Source organism: Ambystoma mexicanum, chromosome 4p, assembly GCF_040938575.1.
Source record: "Ambystoma mexicanum isolate Mex_15411 chromosome 4p, UKY_AmexF1_1, whole genome shotgun sequence".
Taxonomy (NCBI): domain Eukaryota; kingdom Metazoa; phylum Chordata; class Amphibia; order Caudata; family Ambystomatidae; genus Ambystoma; species Ambystoma mexicanum.
The window spans coordinates 1,195,568,807-1,195,591,422 of record NC_090927.1 but is presented as its reverse complement, the minus strand read 5'-3'; the positions used below and the strand labels follow the sequence as shown (position 1 = coordinate 1,195,591,422).

Genomic DNA, 22,616 nt, shown 5'->3' with positions numbered 1-22,616 from the left:
ACCAGACATGGAGTCCAGGCTCCTCAACATGCCCTTTGATGGCATCCAGCTGTTTGGCAGCAAAGCTGATGAGTCTGGAGAAGCTGCAGGCGTCAAAATCCCTTGGAGCCGCTATCAGACAGCCTCAAGCCTCTCATCCCAGTGGATCATCTTGGAGGGTTAAGTCCTTTCGTTTCTACTCCACAGTTGGAAGAGCGGGAGGATTCGCAAGTCAAAGGGGCCAAAGAAGATTCCCTCTTGGTGGACAAGGGGGAGGTGCAAAGCCCACCCAACCAACGGCTATCTTACCATCAGCCGCTGCTTCAGCCGCATCAAAACCTCTCCTAGGCCTTGGCCCACAAGACCCAAGTGGGAGGCAGACTATCGCTGCATCTGCAAGAATGGCGAGGCATTACTTCAGATGCTTGGTATTGGAAACAATAGCCCAGGGTTACTGCCTCCACTTTCTAAATAGGCCTCAGGACTATGCACTGGGGAGCACTCTTTCAGGGTTCCCCATACGTTCCTTGTGCAGGAAATTCCCAGCCTGCTAGAGAAAGCTGCTATAGAACCAGTGCCTGTGAAGGAGAGGGACAAAGGGTGGTACTCTTCTTATTTTCTAATCCCCAAAAAGAACGGAAGATTGAGACCCATCTTGGACTTGAGAAATTTGAACAGGTTCCTCAGGAAGAACGAGTTCAAGATGGTCACCCTTTATTAGATCCTTCAGGCCCTCCAGCTCAGGATTGGATGGTGTCATTGGACCTTCAGGATGCTTACTTTCATGTGCCAATCCATCACAAGCACAGAGTACCTGAGATTTGCAGTTGGCAGTTCTCATGATCAAGTTCTCTCCCATTCGGCTGACCTCTGCTCGAGGGTATTCACCAAGTTGATGGCAGTGGTGTTAGCGAGTCTCAGGAGAGGTGGTATTCACGTGTACCCCTACCTGGACAATTGGCTGATCAGGAATCGTTCTCCCAAACAAGTCTTGGAACATCTCAGCGTCACCTGCCACTCTTTCCACTGACTGGGCTTCTCCCTCAATTATAAGAAGTCCCACATGATACAATCTCAAAGATTTCAGTTCATCAGAGCAGTGCTGGATACAACCTGGGAAAAGCCTCGCCACTCGCAGTGAGGGCTCAACACATTCTGCAGATGGTCACCAAATTCCAAAGTGCCTAGCGTCTTCCGGCCTTCGACCTTTTGAGGTTGCTCGGCCTCATGGCATCCTGCATTTTTCTGGTGCCAGAGGCTTGCCTGAGAATGAGATCCCTTCAATGGGCTCTCTGGACATGGTGATCTCAATTCTCGGGCAAGATGTCAGACTTACTTCAGGTTCCAAACCTGGTCGCACAGGATCTCCTGTGGTGGGCCTGCAAGGACAATACACTGAAGGGAGAAACTTTTTGGCAATCATGGCTGGAGATAGTGACAGACGCCTAACTCAAGGGGCGGGGAGCCCACGCCAACAATCTGACAATCAGCGGTTGTTGGTCTCCCTCGGTGTCCAAACTACAAACCAATCTTTTAGAGCGGAGGGTGATCAGACTTGCGCTAAAGGCCTTTCTGCCCTCTGAACAGGGAAAACATTTCCTGGTAATGACGGACAATACAATGGGCATGTACAGCCTCAGCAAAGAAGAGGTGTGGTATCACTTCCACTGTGGTGGGAGGCAATGCAGCTCTGGTTCTGGGCAATTCAAGAAGGAATCTCTCTAGCGGAAGTTCACCTAGGTGGAGAGAAGAACACGACAGCGGACGTTCTGAGCTGGCAGAGCAGTCTCACACGAGGCTAGCTCAGGAAGTCCTTTAAGAGATCTTCACCCTTTGTAAACCCCTCAAGTGGATCTGTGTAAACCGGAAGTGCAAACTGTTCTGCTCCAGGGAATTTCCCCCAAGAGGAGTTTTAGGAGATGCATTTGTAGTGGACTGGGAGTTTCCACCCTTGCGTTTCCGCCAGTCCCCGTTATTCCTCACGTGATCAGGAGGTTGAGAAAGTTTGGTAAATCCATGATCCTAATTGTTTCAGATTGTGCCAGGAGGACGTGGTACGCAGACCTTCTGGAGATGTCCATCTGCCCTCCAATGCCTCTTCTGCAAAGAGAGGACCGTCTCTCGCGAGAGGAGGGTCGGGATCTCCATCCAGAGGTCAAAACACTCAACCTTCACACATGGTTTCTGAGAGGTTGAGATATAGGGATTGGGACCTCCCGGGTGACGTAATGGAGATTTTGCTTTCGGGCATAAGGCCCGTAACAAAATCCTTATACCGCTGCCGTAAAATTCAGCAGCTGGTGTAGAGAACAGGATGTGGACTCTTTTCAATGCATCACACCTATGGTGTTGTCTTTTTTGTCACATTGAGCTAATCTGGGGCTCCAGATTAGGACCATTAAGGGATACTTGGCAGCCCTTTCTATCTTCAAGTGCACCTCAGAAGAAGTAACCTATTTTAAAATGCTGTTGATCATACTGTTTAAGGGGCTCACTAAAGTGTTCCCTGTGTTCCCTCCAACACCTTTTCAAGTCCCAATTTGGGATCTTAATCTGGTATTGAAATTCCTGATGTGTGCTCCTTTTGAGCCCTTTCACTCATGTCCCTCGTTAAGACTGCTTACATTTAAAACCATTCTGATAGTTGCATCAACATCAGCCCGCAGGGTGAGTGAATTGCAGGCCCTATCTAGTAAGCCCCCATTTGCCATTTTTTAGGGTTAAACCTTATTTTTGACAAAAAATGTTGTTGGTTTTCCACGTATCTAGAAAATTGTACTTCCAACTTTCTATCCGCTGCCTCACCCTACAAAGGAAGCAGAAAGGCTACATAGGCTCGACCCAAGAAGAGCCTTGAGCTTTTACATTTCTTGTATGACCAAGATACGTCAGCATGACCAGCTTTTCATTGACTATACTGAACACAATCTGTGACTTCCAGTTACTAAACAAACCTTATCCAGGTGGATAATACTTTGCATTTCTGAATGCTACAGATTGGCCGAGGCAGATCCTGCAGAATGCTTAAGAGCCCACTCCACAAGAGGCATGGCAACATCTTCTGCTCTCCAAAGAGGGGTGCCTACAAAAGATGTTTGTGCGGCAGCCACTTGGTCTACCATTCACACTTTCACAAAGCATTACTGTCTGGACTCATCCTCTAGCCAGGAAGGAGGATTCAGGAAAGCGGTCTTATACTCGATCCATGACCAACATTAAAACTGTAAATTCTTACTCCCTCTTCCAAAACAAAACACTGCTTTGAAGGTCTATCATAAGATAAGGAATACGTGGGCGGACATAATCCATTCAAAGAACAAGTTACTTTCACCTGGTAATGTTGTTTCGACTGTATTTTCCTTCCACGTATTCCTCATCGCCCCTCCCAACATACCCGCTGTAGAATTTCCAGGCATTACACTTAACACTCTTTCATAGTCTAGTACTGTCCAGGTTTGACTGATGCTGGTAATTCTGCAGGAGGAAGGCGTAAAAACAGAACTGAAGCATATGGGCGCTGTGTGTGCTATATACCGACAATGACGTCGACTACAAGACGGCAAGCCCTCGAGGGACATCGAGTCGACTGCATTGACGCACAGCGCCCTCTGACGAAATTGTTTTCAGGAGCAACTGAAGCTGATGGATATCATATCATAAGATGAGGAATACTAGGGAGGAGCATCCAGTCGGAAGAACGTTACCAGTGGTAAGTAACATGTTCTTTTGGCTGAGAAACTGTCGAACAGCATTCATGCCGATCATTTACAACCCATCCAACTGAAGCAACTCCTCTACTCAATGCTTGCCTGCAAGTTCCACACTAAATTACAGAGCCCTTTTCCATGTATACCTAAAGCCCTCCTTGGTTGTGAAATGTAGGAATACGACACAAATCTACACGAATCATAGGGATGGTTATTTCATCATAACCAAGCACAATTCTTGGAGATTGTAATCAAATGTTATGCTTTCAGTATCCATTCTCCTTGTAGACTATCCATGCAGCCTCAAATTATTTCTTAACCTTTTCTTGCACTGTTGCAACCCTAACAAGCAGAACATTCCCCAGTGCGACGGAGGCAAGGGGAGAGAAAGAGTCAGCAAGCATGCGAGAAAGAGACCAGACAAAAAGTGAGATGTGTAGGGGGAAAAAGGGAAACCTAATGAAGCAAAATAGAGATGGGCGAGAGAGATTCACACTTTGATTGAGAGATTAATCTTGCCTGAGAGATTGTGATTGAGTTACGGAATAGGACTAGAATGTGGTCGAGATAGCAGAGGGACATGATCAAAGGACGAGTGGGACTGGGATGAAAGGCTTGGACTAGGAACAGGGAGAAGAGGGTTGCAAACTAAGGCAAGAGACTAGCCTAGAGCAAGAGACGAAAGACTAGGGATTCTAGCATCTTCTTTCAATGGAAGTAGATGCATAACCGTTTACCTCCTGTCCCCAGGCTGATTAACTGAAAATCGTCACTGAATGACCTTGGGTTATAGTACTTGTTTGTACTGGGTTTTGCTTTACTGCCTCTCCACAACAAAAAGGGAAGCTCGCCAAATCCCTGACATCAAGGAAGAACAAATGTCAGACCCTGAGGATAAAATGGACACGACGCAACATCCCACACAGACTGGACAAGGCAAAAGAAAAAAGAAGAAATCCAGACATGGTTGGTTTTGCACGTTGAAGAGGTGAAGCTATTGGTGTCGGTCATTGGTGCTGACATAAAAATGCCTAATCCCAAGGTGGATACAATTGAAACCAGAGTGAATAAGTGATAAACCATAGTTATGGTGCATACAATGAAGTGAGAGGAGGCACTTCAAGGCTCAAAGAGGCCTACATTTTCCTTGAAACCTCCTCGCAGCTGGAAAACCAACAGTGGAAAGGGCCATCGGGGTAGGCAGACTGAAAGTCTCCCACGCTATCCTCCTGCAAATCCTGGTCACATTTCTGAAATTCTCTGAGAACCACTGCATCCTGAAAGAAGCAATTCATGGCAGTGAAATGCATGAGTATAAGTAATGGCAGTGGAGTCAATCTGTCGGTTGAGGACCACCACCTGCTCCATGTTGCTGGCCCCAGCTGAGAAAGATCAGCTGGATTTTATGGGCCACCCATCCCATTCCCATCCTCGTGTGAAAAGAAATTCCCCATGCCTCGAGCTATCATTTTGCCAGAAATGCATAATGGTAATGTTAAAAATGCAGGTTTCATGAAGAAGCAAACTCTTTGTGAATCCCTTAGCAAGTCAAAGTGTGAGGAGTTTGTGATCGTGGCTCAGGGAGCATGCCGTAGGCCCCGCATTTATAGTCCTGCAAGTAACTGGGGGAGGTCATGAGTTTTTCAATTTAGAGATCCCAAAGGGAAGGGCTTGCTGTCTGCGGAGAAAGTAGGTTGTAGGAGCAAGGTCGGGTGTCAACTTTTTCCAACTTGGTGGCCATAAACTTTGTAACCTAAAGGAGCTGAGCCACGGGGCGGTCTGCTACATAGCATAAACCACACAGTGAATTGTTAGTATGTTCATTGCCAAACCAATCCACAGCTGTGAGGAATTCAACCATCCGCACGGTGGGTGTGCGCTCGCCTGCGCGTTTTGGAAATTTTAAATTAAATTGAATGATGGTAGATCAACCTCCAAAAAATGTGTGGGGCTAATCTGCCCACATGTTCCTATGCTCACCGCACGACTTCCACGTAGACCTGTGTACTCTGGGTGAACACAGCCTAGAGACGCCATCCCCTCTGTCATATTTAGTTGGAATATAACAGCAAAGAGTACATGAAAGCATCTCAGAAGGGGGAAGGCAAAACCTTCCTCCTGCCATGGCCAGCCTAATTAACTAACAAAGGCTCATTGGATCACCCCTGCCCTTTGTTAGCTGCTAGGGGCAACTTTGTATACTAATCAGAGTTAATTCAAGTAGGCCCACGGGAGGCCTGGTCGCAGGACTAACAAAAGACAGGAAGACTCCAACAACCTTTGATATGCACTGTGTCAACCTGAAGCCAGCTCCGGCCTCTCAGTATCAAGGGCAGTGACCTGTCAGGTCTGAGACTGTGTTACAGTTTGCAACCCCTGCAGGGGGACCCCATTCAGAAGTCTCTTCTCTCCACAACTCCAAGGGAGACCTGCTGGTTTAATCGGGAAGCACATAGAGCACAATTAAACAGAGAGACCCATTGATCCACAACAGAACGGAAGATGGGTGGGACTTAGTATTACATGTTTTCACCCTTTTAGCTTTTCTGTTGCAAAGCACTCTGGTTATGACATCATGCACACAGGAGATTCTTGGCGGGGACCAGGATTGGTTCATTAAGTTAGGATTAGCCTTCACCAATCACTGTGGCCCATTTGATCTTAAAACAGGGTTGAGCCCCTCTTTTGGGCAGATCACTGGGAAGACTTTGCAAGGAGTAACAAGAAGAACTCATTTGGACCCTGGCTGAAGATACACTCTGCCCTACAGCTTCCGCAAGTGAAGGAGAGTCAGGATTTCCAAAGAGGGAAGCAAGATCCCGTCCCTAAACCTCTCCCTGGAAACAGATGGAGATACTGAATCCAGAGGACCCTCTAGCAGCTCCAGAACCGGTACCCAGCCGGCACACCGCATGTCCTGCTAGGCTCTGCAGTAAGCTTCTTAGGTGGAAAGTGCTAGAGAGTCTCTGAACCAAACCAAGGACCAGGCCGTTGCCTTCAACACTCGCCATAGCTTTGGCCCGTCTGCCTTAAAGAATGACATGAGCCCAGTGAAGAAGCTTGGAGGAGTGCATCGACAAACGTCAACCAGCGTCTGTTTTAAAAGACATTTTGGAGCCAGTAGAGCCACACACGCTGAAACTGACTGCACCGCTGACAGTTGTCATGCCGCAGTGGCTAACGTCGTCCGAGACGCCTCGACCAGTGCTTCAGACCCGCCAACCAGCACTAAGAATGATTCCTGACCGTGAGCCGCCAAGTAGGCCAGTGTGCAGCCATCCGTCCAGCCTTGCTCGCCGAACTGCTTGCCACCAGATTCCTGCAGCTGTCTTCCGTCTTGAAATCTGTTGCAGGAGCGGCAAAGCACCTTGAAACCGACTCGACCCTGTCGAGCACCAACAATTTCTACAAACACAAAGTACATTGTGGTTCTGTCCCGCAGGTCCTTCTCCGAAGGCCCCCAGTGACATGTTACAACCCATTGCTCCCTTTGTGTTGAAACCAAGTACCCTTGAACAATTGCGATTAATTACTTTACCAACTACCCTCCTGTCAGTATCCAGAGTGTATCCCTTTTCCTTCTTGAAACTGTCTGTCCTCTGCATTCCTGTTCAGGTTGGGTTGAATTTTGTAGTGTGCTAGAACTGTCTTTTGAATAATAATAAATTCGATATTTTATACAACCTTGACTGGACAGTCCCTTTTTATCATTGGGTAATTGTATTTTCGCTGTGTTGCAACTAACCAATGATCCATGAACTTGTGGAGATATGTCTGCTGTTCCATCCACGTTATCAAAATTGGACAAGGAGGTTTATAATTTGCTTGTGTTTCCAATCTGTTCAGATCGTGTACTGGAGGTGTTGGACTGATTGATGGTTTAGAAACTGATATTCATCCCTGGACAACTTGTGCCCCGGAAGTTGATTCGTCACAACACCTAAATCCAATCTCACAATTACACAGCCTTGCTCCTGCCCCGCAGAGCTATTCAAGCAGAAGGCAGCAGAGTGAAAGTCAGGGAATTAGGTGATGAAGGTCAGAGGTGCAGGAGAGTAGAGTAGAGTAGAGTTTGGTGGTGCAGCAAGAGGGAGAGTGGAGAGGAAAGGGTAGATCGAGAAAGCAAAGGATGCGGCAGAGAAGTGATTGAAGACGAGGCAGACAGGAGATGGTAGTATGGAGTGGAAGAGACAGTGGAAGTGGAGAGGAGTAGGTAAAAAGAAAAAAGGATGAAGGGAGGGTGTAGAGAAGAGGAGGAGGAGAGAAAGTTAGAAAAAGGGAGGTGTTGAAACAGAAGAGCAAAGTTGAAAGGAGGAAAAGAAATTGGGAAACTCTCAGACTCTGGGCCCTATCAAGGTTTCTCACTTGTTGGAGAAAGTGGCGATCGTAGCAGAGGCCAGGTTGGGAGAGAGACTTTCTTTGACTAACCAACGGGGAAAAGGTTGTGGAGTCAAGGAGGACCAATGCATGACCTTGTACATCGACATCCAAGAAAAACCCAGATTAGAAAGAATTGCAAGACACTATAAAGTACAGGGACTATGCCTGACTGTTTTTTCTCCAAAGGACATGGCCATGAATAAAAGGTTGGAGGAGGTATTTCAATGTGCCAACCTTATGTGGCATGGACCATATAAACCTTTTTATGGCCTTGAGTCTTCTGTTGATTCCTTGGTTGTGACCCATTACACTGTGACCATTTCAATGGAGGGGTGCCGCCCTTCCTTTCTGCCACCCTTGCCTTCTACCAAAACTAGTTCATAGAGTAAGCAGAAAAAAGAAAGCCCTTCAACAAAGCACAGCATTTGGCCAGTACCTCAAAAACCACAATCTCTTCTTCCCACAAACTCCCCACACTTTGCAGATGTGCTCCTTGTGTCCCACCACAGTGCAGGTATTTGGGAAGAGTTGGTGGAGCATCTCGATAATAGGTGGATTGTGATAATGCCTGGGTGATTCCTATCTTATAGGGGGCAAAGATTGATTGTGTTTCAAAAAGGCTGCACAATGGTTGAAAGAAACAGGATATCAACTTTTCAAGAGATACATGGAAATATGTGGCGTTGAATCTCCCTTTTCTGGAGGTAAACTTGATGCACTATGATGGAGGGTGTGTCCCTACAACTTGGAGTATGGGAAAATATCAATTTATAAAAATAAATGGCCTGGACAGACTGCTTTAAGTTCTCTCTAATGTAGTGTCACATATAAAAGGGACACACATCTGAAGAATTGAAAAACATTCTAATGTGGGCGGGAAAGAAATCAAAAATGATTCAGAAACTAAGACACTCCACCAAGAAAGTGGGGTTTCCGCATCCCAAACCTCAGGAACTAGCAGAAAAGCTTCAAGGTTTGGCAGGTACATAGGGTGATGATGATTAATGAGGATGCATTACTGGTATAGCCCAGGTGGAAAAAGAGGTAAGGGGGCGGGGCAAATGACTTCCAGTTGAACGATCAAGGCAAACAGAAATCCACTACACCCCAATTCACTAAGCAAACACTATTCATTCTCAGGCGGTGAGCTCATTCTCCGAGTGGAAAGGACAATGTAACTTAGAAATGAAGGATGCATGAAAGTGCCTAATACTGTAGGGAGGGCTTTCACAATTCCTAGATAGGCAAAGGACTCGAGAACCAGTGGAAACACCTTTAGACTCGCTCTTCAAGGGCAGTATAAGGGTGCCTAAAATACAAGTAATGATAACTGTAGTAGTTAAAACCAGCTTTGAGAAGAGCCAACTGATTCCAAGACATATATTGGGGACCCCCAGTGTGATTGCAGTTAAAGATGACACTAACAAACATAGGTAAAGCTAACAGATCTGGAAGCCAGGCTACCATAATAGAAATACAACTTTTGACTGTGTTGGTAACCCAAGAAAGTTCACAGCCTCAAGCTGGCAGATTACCACAGATGCTAGAAAAGTGATAGGAATATAGGCGCATACACATATAATTTTTGCATAACCAAGGTTTAACCCCTTGTGGAAGTATTTGCATGAGTTAACCTTGCCATAAATATGAACATCAACCATTCCCTTTCACTGCCATATTTAAAGTGGTTCATGTTACGTGGGCAATCTGGAACTGAAGCTATGGATCCAAAAGGCACACTGTTGGCAAAAAAAGTTGGTGTGGAAATCCAAGAGAAGGTCCACAACTGAGCCCTGGCAAAAGGAGATGTCCAACCCATGGAATGAATCACCTATTTCCCGGGACAGGATGGATTGCAAGGAGCCCAAACCTCCCTAAAGAAGATGTACTGAGGGAGGGTTGCCAAGGGCCAGATGGTCCAGTAACTGACCACCTCTTCCTCAGCCACCCCTTGCCTTCCTCCATAATCACCCTTTCCCCCTATAATTTGCCCTCATTCTTCAGTACTAACATGATTCTTTCTGTCACTGATGCTTTTGGGTTGTGTAGAATCAGTCTTATTTAGCCAAGTTGATATGTTAATGCTGACACGTCATAGTTTTTTAGATTCAATAAATATGTAAAAGAATCAGGGACTAGGATGATATTTCGGTAACTAGGGCTCCATAAAATACAGTTCTCTATTGTTTTGTTGTACATGCCATGAGACCTGCTAGTCAGAGGAAAACATGATGAACAGCAGCAAAAATAATCTGGGATGTATGCTACTAGCCACGCTATTATAATATTCTACTTCACAGCACACTCTATTTGTGCTCCTCTCTGTAGCATTGGTTTTGCAACAGGGTGGCGCAGAACCACCACCATGTGTGCCTAAACCAACAAGCAGCTGTCGACTAGGGCTGCTGACATTTACCCTGCATCTGCACAAACTCCGTTCCAGAACACTTGAACTCAATAATACAACTCAGTCCCTTAACGTATCCTGTGAGGCACTGCCAACCGAGGAAGTGCTTTGAGGCCTTAACAGTGGCAGATGTGCACTATGAGAAGGCCAGTTCAAATAGGTTAATTTAAAAAGCACTTTCACATATAGCAGTCTGTGTTAAAGCAAGCGTATAGCTGTGAGGCTCTTTTTTTCCTCATGAGCTCAAATCGCTCTTAGAATGTTACCCTCCACTATATCATTGAATGGGGCTTATCTGCCAGGAATTGAGCCAAATAAATAAATATCCCACTTATGCTGGATCGCTCTTCCATGGCAAGCACTCACAGTTCTCCCTTCCAAAGCTGCTGTCTGTTCCAAGCTGAGAGTGTTGGCCCAGAATGCATTTTTCCAGCAAGACTGGAGCCAGGCACAATTACTCAGTATTCAGCACGCAAGAAACTCCTTTGCATATTTTGAAATTGAACTCCACCTTTTTCTTTTCATTCGTCTCTCCGGATTCTTCAGCATTTGTGCTGGAAATGATTAACTCACTCTGTAAGGTTAGACTAAAATCAAACCACGACAACCACTTCTCTGGTGCCCCTGTGAGGTGTCTAAACAATTGTGAGAATTAAGTCGTTTGTACTGATCTTGGCTTTATAAACCTTCCTTCAGCTTTATAATACAAATATTAACAGCCTTGATAGCATAGATCTTGATCTAGCCACAGTTTTGTGCACAAGTATCGAAATTGTAAAATGCTTGCAGTCCCGGGTGAGCCTCATCATTTCCTAGTTTTGGGTCTTCGATGTGCTTCTGCTAGTGCCCAAAGCTCACGGATGGATTTAGACATCTTGATGAGGATGAACGTCGACATGGATCTCTGCTACTCACTATAGAGGACTATCCATTATCCACACTGATCACTGTGGAGGATGTGGAAAACAAAGCTCTTTCGTCTGGGGCTGTTGGTCCTGCTCATACATGGCAGGCACTAGCCTGTACACGTTGTGACCATCCTTCAGAAGGCCTCACTTCTCCCGAGGGGAGAACCCCTCTCCATGAGGCTAGTGAGGCGAGGCCACTAACCTATTGTCCCTCTAGGGGTGGTAACATGCGGGAAGATCTCATGGAGAGAGACTCCTCTCCTGGGGATAAGGAGGCGTTTGGGGGCACAGCCCCTTTAAACCCCAACTTGGTAGGCTGACGATAGTACCTGAATCTTATGGGTCTAAACTCATGTGCAAAACCATGTGTTATTGTGAAACATCGAACCATCCTGATGTTTTAGGTACCAAGATGAAGAAGCACTCGAGAATGATGCAAGCGACCGGCAAAAGTACCAGAACAGCTGTAGTAAATGAAATGAACATTACGTTAGGGCGGGCCCTGCTATATCAAGGTGTCGGAAACAAACAAAGGCCGAAGGGTACCGAGAGTACCAGGAAAGGTACGTAAAGAGTACTAGAGAGAGAAAATGAGACAGAGAGAATAGTCGAGGCGGAAGAAGAAATTGAGAACCAGAGAAAGATCGAAGGCAAGAGAAAACCCGGAAGCAGGCTTGAGTAGCTCGAGCTAGAGACTTGGAGGTTGTGGTTCAAAGGAATGTACAAGGATGTCTCACAGGCTGACTGGGTGTTGGCCGTGGAAACCCCAGAAACTAAGAAGGGACTGGGCGTCCCACATGGAGGCAGAAGGCCAAACATTCTACAGATGAAACATGGTGGCCGGTGTGCGAGAGTCAAGATGAACAAGAGTAAGAGTAGCAGAAAACTCTGATTAACCAGAAGTATGACATCCGTAAGATGCTTGAGATACATCATACCAATCGGCCGAGAGTATCCAGCTACCACCTCTCTGCATACTGTTCAGATCTGTATATGTGGCTGTGCAAATAGGTAGGGTTAACAGTTACAGCATAGTTGTTGAACCGCCCGGTCCACCCACTACAGGTCACACCAGCACAACCCAATCTCTGTCCCTCCATAGGGCTAACTAGTTTTCAAAAATTGATTAGCAGAGTTTGCTAATTACATTTTTCTTGATTAGCAAACCCCATTTGATTAGTAATTTGTCACATGCGTCTTCTAGCCCCCGTCTGTGTGAGTGCTTGCAGACAAGACTTCACTGTCATGGGCATCTCTCTGAGCCACACTGAGTAGCCCATGGTGGGCACAGAGGGCTTTCATGTGCACAGGGTGCAAGAGAACTCTCCTGCTCAGCGTGGAGGCCTGGAGCCATTCTTTGATTTCATTATCTTAATAGGACATGCCAGACTGAACACGAGCAACAACACATTTATAGACTTGATGAAGGTCAATGCAGAGAAACCAGTGAAGCTGGAAGTCTATAACATCAAGACCATGAAAATATGAGGTGCAAGTTATTCCCACAAACATGTGGGGTGTACAGGGGCTTCTCAGGGCTAGTGTGCGGTTCTGCAGCGTCCAAGGCTTAAATGAATTTGTATGGCATGTGCTGGATGCAGGACCCAACTCGCCTGCCTCTTTAGCTGGTTTTCAGCCACATACAGACTACATTGTTGGGTTGGACCAAATACTTCAAGGGTCTGAAGATTTCTACGCATTAATTGAATCGAATGAGGGGAAACCCTTGAAGCTAATGGTTTATAACACTGAGACAGATTCCTGCAGAGACATTGTTGTGACGCCCCTGTTCAGTGAATGGAGCTTGGGCTGTGAAATCGCGCATGGTTACTTGCACAGAATTCCTCCGTAGTCTGTTCCACTGACTCCCATGAGAAAGTCAGAACTAATACCGCTGTTGCCCTTGTCCTCGGAAAGCATTCCCTTCCAGCTACAAATGGATATGATCAGGCCCCTCTTATAGCTGCTGACTCTCAGGTTGACCATGCTGAAGTTAGGTATTTGGTCCAACCCCAGAACATTATTGGCTATGATATTGAAAACTCCCTTCTGCCTCTGCCTTATGAATCCAGGATTTCTTGGTATAGCCGATGCCTACATGCACCAATGTATCAAAACTACTTGAACTGAGTGCCCCCTCATTCTTCAACCTGCCAGCAGGCACTTTGCCAGGAGTTGAAAATGTACATATAAACTTTCCATTTGTTTTTGAGATCATGCCACATCTGATCCAGAACTGCGCTCCAAGCTGCTTGCAGACACTACAATGTCTTTTTCTCATCTAAACAGAGCAGACACCAAAGCAGATCTTGACAAGGAATGTGCTGCTGAACAGGATTTAGCACAAAACCAGGCTGAGCTTACTTTACCCAGGGACGTCATTTCACCAAATTGCATGGGATAGCGGAAGTGACGCCACACTGCCCTTGACCTCTGATGACATCACAGGAAGTGATGTCATTTGACCCAACCCCGAAGTGACATCACGGGAAGCGAAGGGACATGACCTTTCACCCCTTAATAAAACAGGAAGGGGCATCACATAGCATTGTTCCTAAGTACACAGCGAAATATATGTTAACAATATCACTATAATGTGATACATTTCATACAAGAATGGATCACCAGATGTATCGTTAATATTAGTGTGTACAGGCCCATATTACCAAATTACTGTGAATGCAAGCAGTCATCCAAGGCCAAATGATAATGATGTGTTATAATAAAGCACTTACTCTTAAGCGCTTTAGATGAAACTAATATACATATAATATAATCTCACCCAACCTGATTTGGTACTCATTTATCAACCTCAGAAGGATGAAAGACCGAGTTGAGGTGTTTAAGAACCGACTAAGCGCCTCATCACAAGTTAGGCGTTAGCCCTTAAATGCAGCGGTTACAGTGTTACCGCCGCATTTAAGGGATGGCCCTATCATGCATCTGGCGTGTTTACCCCCAGCTCAGAGCTTTTTTTAAATTCCACTAGATCTGCAGGTCGAGTAACTTTACTTACCTACTCGACCTAAGGGAAATGCACTCGAGCCAAGGCAACGGAAGACAAATGTAAATGCGCTTTCTGTACAATGGTTCATGACACCACAGACCCACTTTGTTTGGCACAGTGCTACCACCCATAGACCTGTCATGCACAGTAAAACTTTTATCTGGCATTTACTGCAAATTAAAAGTTAAATAAAAGTTTCAAATATCCACTGAAAATGGTCCTGGCCCTACATAAAATCTACTCTAGTATACAAGCGAGTGAGTAGACTTTGCGTGGAAGTGGATGCAGAAATGGTCTGCAGTGTTTGCGGACCATACTTGAGACTTCGCTGGGCGAGTCTGTCTATGCTGTTTGCTGCTTGAGAGGCGGGCTGTAAACTGTATTAAAACCAAGACGCTGCGCAGAGCTCGGGAGTGGATGCAGAAGTGGTCTGCAATTGTCTGCGGTGCTCAGAGGTGCTCTGAGGCGGATAATACTGGCCACCGCTCGCTCTACTTACATTTGACGCTGCCTCTCCTTGGCTCCCCGGCCTTCGTTGAGCTCCATTTCAATCTTTTAGCTCTGCTTTACACCAAATGTCTCCCTCTGGCCTGCATTGGAGATTACCATACTCAAATGAACTACTACTCGCTAGAAAGTGACGCAAAGTTGTCCTTTGAAAATAAATTGCAGACAAGAACAGTGTTATGCCGAAAACCCACAACGGCAGCTCCCGAATATCCAGACATGCTTATTCCCAATGCCAAAACAGGTCGCAAAGGAGAAGAGATCAATTTATCACAGACGGCCTTCCTAAACTTGACAAGCGTGGGCAGCGATGCCTCTGTTCTCCTAGTGGAACGAGAAAATCACATTGATGCCCTCACACAAAACCTTTCGGACTCTTGTTGCATCGCTTTTTCCTCGCAAGTCCAGTTAATTGCTGATTCAAACTTCTCACAATCTCCTCCCCTGTTCACTGCAGACTCTTCCTCAATCGAGGTCACTGCGTTCCAGCTTGACCACTCCCCCAGGCATGTGTCTTTTAACGCTGTGAGTTCCCCACTGATGCATACCTCACTACACAAGATTCCAAATACACCTGCATCATGCTTTAAACCTTACTCTCTCCCACATGGCCAATACCCACAAAATTATTGCTGAGGAATTTCACGGCCAAAGCTTAATTCTTAACGCCATGGCAGCAAAAATTGCCTTTCTGGAGGGTTTTATTTATGGAAAGGCTGAGTACCAGCCCGCATCGACAGAAGGAATTGTGGCCGTTGTCTCTGAGCATTTGCCTGCCCCCCCTGTTAGACACTGGGTTGGCCTACTCTGCAGCCGATACCTCTCCTCCAACAGCCTGGAATTATCGCTTGTGAGAGATACTCGCAAACTGAGGGTCCTTTATTGACCTGGCAAAATGATATGAAAACCAGACCGATAGGGACCTTCCAAATGCAGATATGAGGCCACCAGAACTTTCGATAAACACAGCTGGGGGCCTAAACCATCAGGAAGAAAAGTAAAAAAATAAGAAAAATGCCAGGAAACAAAGATCAAGGTGATTGCGCCAATTTCGGAGGAACCTTTGGCATGATCATTGTTTATCTACAAATTGAGACAAATGCATCATTGACAACCTTACACCAATTTACATTGTACAAGTTGAAGTCTCAACAGAGCCATCCACAAATGTCGTTTCTAAGAAAATTCCATCAAAGAAGGCCAAGCGTAAAAGCAAAAATTTAGAAAAATCTTTTAAGTTTGGCAAAGGAGGTTGGGGGGGCAATGGACACATTTTTTAAAACCCTGCCGACAAATACAGAAGTCTGTATCTAAGCACCTTAACAGTCCATTCAGAAATAAAGAGCAGAGGGGAGCCGGCGGATGAAAACAGGGTAACGGTTGGGGAAGCTCTCTCCTACAACCCTGTTGGTAAGGACTTTGGAGGACTCAGTTGCAAATCCACCTCCGTCCATTCTCGCCCCCCCCGTTCCAAACCTACCTTACCATCTAAAGCTTTGCCCATGGCCCCCATCCTTAAGCCCCGCGGCCCTACCTTCCCTAAGTCAAAGCTTCCGTCTTCAACAACTTGTCCAACGGTGACAAGCAGAGGCTGCAATTCTGTGGCCCTTAACCTGGAACAGATGGCTGTGAGAACAGCAGTCAGTGTGAACTCTCATGTACTTAATATGGAAGACGTGATGGCCAGTATTAACCCCAACGAAAATCCTTCTTCTGACCTGACCTTCTCTATATTGGAGGAAAAAAGGAGGGCTCTGGGCAATATAGTATCAGATCCACTAGTGCACGATCATCAATTATTCAAACCAACTTCTTTTTCGCTTTCACACGCTCAACTATTGGAGGAAAAAGGTTTGCCAAAGACAAACTATTCTCATAAATGCCATAGGAATTGTGTGGACTCTTCCTCAGCTGTACACTGGAATGCAGTGACCGTCAACTCCATGGAACCCAGAAGACATGAATCTCGATTAAATCTAAGCCTCTGGTCGATTCATGATCTAGGAGTGATAGACACGAAGAATGGGCAAGGAATGAATACAATCTTTTCAGAAGATCATATCCTTATTCTGAAGCAGGTCTTTGTGAGTGATGAGACCTATCCTTTAAATCGAAGCCACAAAATGGCCCCGTTCTCAGAAATCCTTAACCTTCGTTTGTTATCCTATAGAGACATTGCTCAGATTGAGCTCATCCTGGAGGATAGATTGGACATTTTCTCTCGAATTATCAGATCGCTGGTTTACTCTGAGCTGGAGTCCCTTCTCTCAATTGGTTACGATGTTGTCCAATCCTTGGAATTGGAAAACAACAAAACATCGTCCGGTAGAGAATCCATTCTAAACTTTCCTGTCTTACCAACAACGGCTAAATTGGCCCCTTCACAATTGCTCATGATGCATTTTAATAACACCAAGGAAAATACAAGAGAGGTTTTTTACCAGGTTCCACCCAAACCAGTGTCAATTTACGATTGGAACTCTATTTTATCAGCCCTGCACGGGGGATGCTTAGATCAACAAAGGTCTAACTGAATGGAAGTCACACAGATGGCCTCCTGGAACTGTAGAGGGCATAGCTCTATGGTATCAGACTTTGATTGCTTGCTGCCTTATTCCTTTCTCTTTTTGCAGGAGACATGACTGACTAGCCTCCCTATTCTGGATGGCTATGCAGTCTTTGCTATTGAGGCAGTCCAGGGTCCGCAAGGTCATCCCGCAGGGGGTGGTCTTTGCACCTTAAAACATGGGGCAGGACTTGAAGCATAAGGTCTTAACAAACAGGAGGGATATACAATTGGTGAAGGTGTCTGCCTCTTCCTCTACTGCAGGATGTGATGCACCTAGTCCTTTGTGTTATGTATTAAACATTTAATTCAACTGAAAATCTGGGAATGTAGAATCTTTTATGAATGTGTTATCATCTCTTATAGCAGAAGCACTGGAAGACGCACTTATCGATGTAATTAATTTAGGAGATTTTAACAGTGAATGTCTGGATCCTCAATGGTATAGGGAAGCAAATAGATCTGCTATATCTAGGCAGGCAAGGAAAAGAGGCATACAGATTAGAAAGGAACTAAAATCATGGGACTTATTTTTGATAAATGGAAATCTGTCGAATGATATCCCTCCCAAATGTACATGGAAGAATGGTCCTTTTAAAGTCAACATTGGACTATATCTTCTTGTCTAAAGACTTGTACTGGAAATGTACTAAGTTAAATGTTATGACCATGAAGTCCAGTGATCAGTTTGTTAGCCTTTGACCTAGATTTGAATATTTTACTACCTCGGGATCCGGAAGCGAAAATTGGGGTTGATGTTAACTTAAGAAACCACTCTTAAGTGTGGAACCCAGGCCTAGCATTACGATTTAATGTATCCATCTTGAATATGGGGGCCCATGATGAAGGACTACTGCTAAGCCCCTCTACGTATGATAGAGAGATGTAATTAGCCCTTTGTAACTTATATGTATGTAAAACCTGATGTTCGCAGGTCCTAGAAAACAAAGAGAAAGTGTATATTAAACAGAGCATTGAGACTTTTACACGAAGCTTCTGATAAAAACAAAACTAAAAGTCACTATATTGAACAGGCAAAAGTTCTAAAAAGACCTATAAGATCTGGGTAAAGGGACATCGCTTTACTCTATTTAATGCGGACGCTGAAGCAATGTTAAGTTCCATCACCCGTAAAGACACATGCTCATTTTGGAGGTTGGTAAAATAACCACTTTCCCAGAGATTTGTTCAATCTCAACCTATCAAAGCCGAGATTTGGGAGGCACACTTTTGAGACCTATATGGTGAAAATAGTCTAGTCCCAGCAGACCCTTCCAATGATACACCCTGGTCAGAGGCTCTGAAGGCAGATGTAATGGAAATTAAAAATGAATGTTAAAAAAAAATTGTTAAGCCTCAAACGCTCTTGGACCAGATGGTCTGGCGAATGCCACCTTAAAGTCAAACATTAACCTCTGGTCTGCGTTTTTTAAGTTTTTAATTACAGGACATTCTAAAATATAATAAACTGCCCCCTTACTGGAAGAAAGCCTTGATTGTCGTGATCTACAAGAATGGCGATAGACTAATTTCATCATACTTTCGTCCGATCTCACTGTTAGATGCTTTGAGCAAACCTTTCGGGGCATTTATTTTAAAAAAAAAACTCCAACTCTGGGCCTCGATAAACGATTGTATTGACAATTATCAATCCGGTTTTAGATCGGGCTTAAACACCTCACATAACTGTTTTGCAATTCACTTTCTGCAATCCAGAGCCATATTGGAAAAAAAGGTGATACATTGCGCATTTTTAGACATCTCGTAGGCTTTCGATCATGTAAATCGCTCCATCCTTTGGCAAACACTCTATGTTGCCCATATGGTATTATCAGCATGTTAATTGTACTTCATTCTGACACCAAGGTGAAAGTTAGGTTGGCCCAGAATGGCAATTACACAAGATGGGTAAATACCCGTTGTGGACTTCGTCAGGGATGTCTGCTGTCCCTTTTTTATTCAATATGTATCTTAACAACCTGGGAAGGTTCTTGAAAAAATCTGTAATTTTCCCCCAAAGTTGGGAAATCTTGTTGTAAGTCATCTAGCTTATGCTGATGACATAGTTGTGTTTGACTTAACTCCAATCTGACTTCAAAGATCACCCTCAGTTATGAATGCTTATCTGAAATCACTAAATTTGTCTTTGAATGTACCAAAATCAAACATTTTAATGATAAATTATACAAAAACAAGGAAACGAAACTTCAAATGGTTTATTAATCATACCACTTTGGAACTAGTTCCTAGTTTTAAATATTTAGGTGTTTAGATCTTTGGAAGAAGATTTGGCCGAACTGATTTAACAATGATGAAAAACAGGATACGTTTTAATGCATTTGAACTATCGGCCAAATTTGGAAGATTCTCTGCACTCCCTGTATTGAAATACTACCATCAAAAACCAATCCCACGCTTTCTTTACGGAGCAGATTCCGGTCTATTAAATCAATGGGATAGACTGGAATCATTGTTATGGAAGAGGCTGCTCTTGTTACCTAAGGGAACTCGGATAGCAGTAATCCGACACGAGATGGGCCTGATTTCCCTACATGCCTTTGTAGATTGGAAGAGGCTACAGCAACTGAAAGTAATGCTGCAATCTCCGGGAAACTGTTTGATGTTTGAATTACGCCATATTCGGCTTTCAAATATTTGTAACGTTTTAAGAGACTGGGTGCAGGACTCTTGAAGATTTTGGGAACCTATAATCTAGACGCCCAAGACCTTTATAGTTCCCTCTATTAATTACAAAAAGCTAATCTATGAATCTGATTGGATAAGGAATAGAGGCTCAACTTTGAATAACCATCTTTTTTATCCCCTAAGTTACGAATTAAGAGCTTTTAATAGCTTTTAATACGTTAGCTTCCTATCTCAAACACCATCCCTCCAGAAAGCATAGATTTGATATGCTGCACTTCAAACTAAATCTGCTTCAGACTAAAGATGTTTTGGGTGCAAGACGGGGAATCCCCCGCCTTGACCGTGTATGTAGGTACTGTGCTATGAATGTGGAAACCATTTATCACCGTGTAATTGAATGTAAGGACTTTGCTGAACTGCGCCACAATTTTTTTTAGTCGGTATGTGTATGATGCTTGTTTTTTAAATACTGAAGGGGTCTGGGCAAGAATACTTTACAGTAATGAAACCTCACTAGACATATCAATTGAAAGATTTATCGCTACGGTACTCCTCACTAATTGAATTGGTGTCTTTTAATCAAGTGAAATTAATTTTTAATTCTACTGCATAATCTTACTGAGATTTTAATCTGTAACATTGCATCTGTATAATTTGTAATATTTTTGCTGCGTTTTTCATTTGTGATCCTGATTGTTATTGCAAAGGTTTCTCGAAACCATAAGCAATTCAACTAAATAAATAAAAAAATAGTAGACTGCGTGCCCTGGAAGGTTAGCTGCAAGAATTGACATAAATATATAGATATGATAGAAAGGTTTTGAAAACAGTTTGGCCAGCTCTCTCCCGCATGTGCTAATATATAATGCAATCATAATGGTAATCCTAGAGCAAAGTGAGCTCTGGAGGTGAACTAGTACATGGTATTGCAGTAGATCTGTAGATGTACAGACTGGACGGAACTATTGATTACTACTTTGCCTAAAAATCTAGTTAACATAATGTATTCATTATGTACCTCTCAAATTCTAACCAAACACAACCACAAGCCTACAACACAGCAATCCGCACAAACTTCACTACACTGCAACAACAAAACAAACCACACATAGACTTGCACAACAGCACACGACGACTACCGACCGTAAAACACTGCAAGCACAGTAAACGGACCCACCGGGCTGAGGCTGGCAACAACACATCACTGCTCTCTTGCACTTTTCCAGCTTATTCAAACTTACTCACCCCCCTTCCCTTTTTCAGAGCCACCAGAGCGCCAGGGAACCACTCCGCTGGTGATAGTGCGCGCTGCAAATATCCTTTAACATTAACATTCACATGTAAGAGGAAAGAAGGAGACTAAGCACAGTGGATGGCGTAGCAGGCAGAGAACTGGGCAAACTAGGTGGACTATTGTAGTGCCACCACTTCACTTTCAGGGTAGCTGGCCTAATGCAGCAGGGTGATAAGGTAAAATGTCAAGGAGTATGAGATCAGCTCATGGGTTCACAGGTTGCACAGATGAATGCAACCAGCAAGTCACAGAACTAAGTTTACCATCAAAAGCTTTTGACCGTATGATCATGTACATTTTCAAAAGTGTTCACGTGTCAATACGATGCATCTTCCCCAACAAAATGACACTATGAGATTTAGATACACTAACCTAAACGTTATAGTAAATCATGGGACCAATTCAGTGTTTTACAGTAGCTATACTGTAACTATACATACTTACCAAACAGGATATAGTTAGCTTAATAAAAGTATCATCTCAATAACTTCTGTTTTTTAATTATTTGAAAAAGAAAATAAATTATGGCCTAGCACTCCCACACAGGCTTTTGGCACTAAGAGTGGAGGAGAGGATTACTGCTGCACTCTCTCTATCAGACCCTTTGAACTTGCAGTGAACAGAGAAAGGAGGGTGGACAGAGCAATGAGGGCAAGAAAGGAATGCCGGGTGAAGCTGTACTTTCATTGAGCAGGGTAACTTAAATAGCTAACTTTGCTACACAAGTGTCAATTTAATTAGCAAACGTACAGAAAAACATAGCAAGTTGGTATACAACACTGCTTATTTTATGCCTTGCACGATCCCCACAGTTATTCAATTCCCGAGTGGTCTTTCAAACATGTTTCCCACACGCCAGTTTGTTGTTCTGGCATAGGATTTATATTTAGTGTTAACGTTTTTAATGGGCACTTCTTTTTGAGTCCCTTCATTCTTGTTCTATAAAGACTGCTCACCCTTAAGGAGATTTTCCTGGTTACCATCACTTCCGCTAAACGGGTGAGTGTCCTGCAGGCTATTTCTGTTAATCCTCTCTACTTGTATTTTTCCAAGGAGAAGGCGACTTTGAGAGTTGGACATTCTTCCTTTCGGCGGTGGTCTTGGATTATCATCTCTCTCAAAAGATTCATCTACTCCTCTGCTTTCCTCCAACACACCCTTTCAAGGCAGGAGAACAGTTCCATTGGTTAGATCTAGCGTGCGCCCTCAAGTTCT

The 22,616-nt window shown here is 44.3% G+C and overlaps 1 protein-coding gene and 1 pseudogene across 5 annotated transcripts in view; both read left to right on the top strand.

The window, feature by feature from the left end:
- Positions 1 to 22,616, top strand: part of BCL2L11 (BCL2 like 11) — a 257,615-nt gene that overhangs the window by 83,861 nt on the left and 151,138 nt on the right. The window lies entirely within an intron of this gene.
- Positions 12,627 to 13,511, top strand: LOC138453825 (Golgi reassembly-stacking protein 1 pseudogene; annotated as a pseudogene).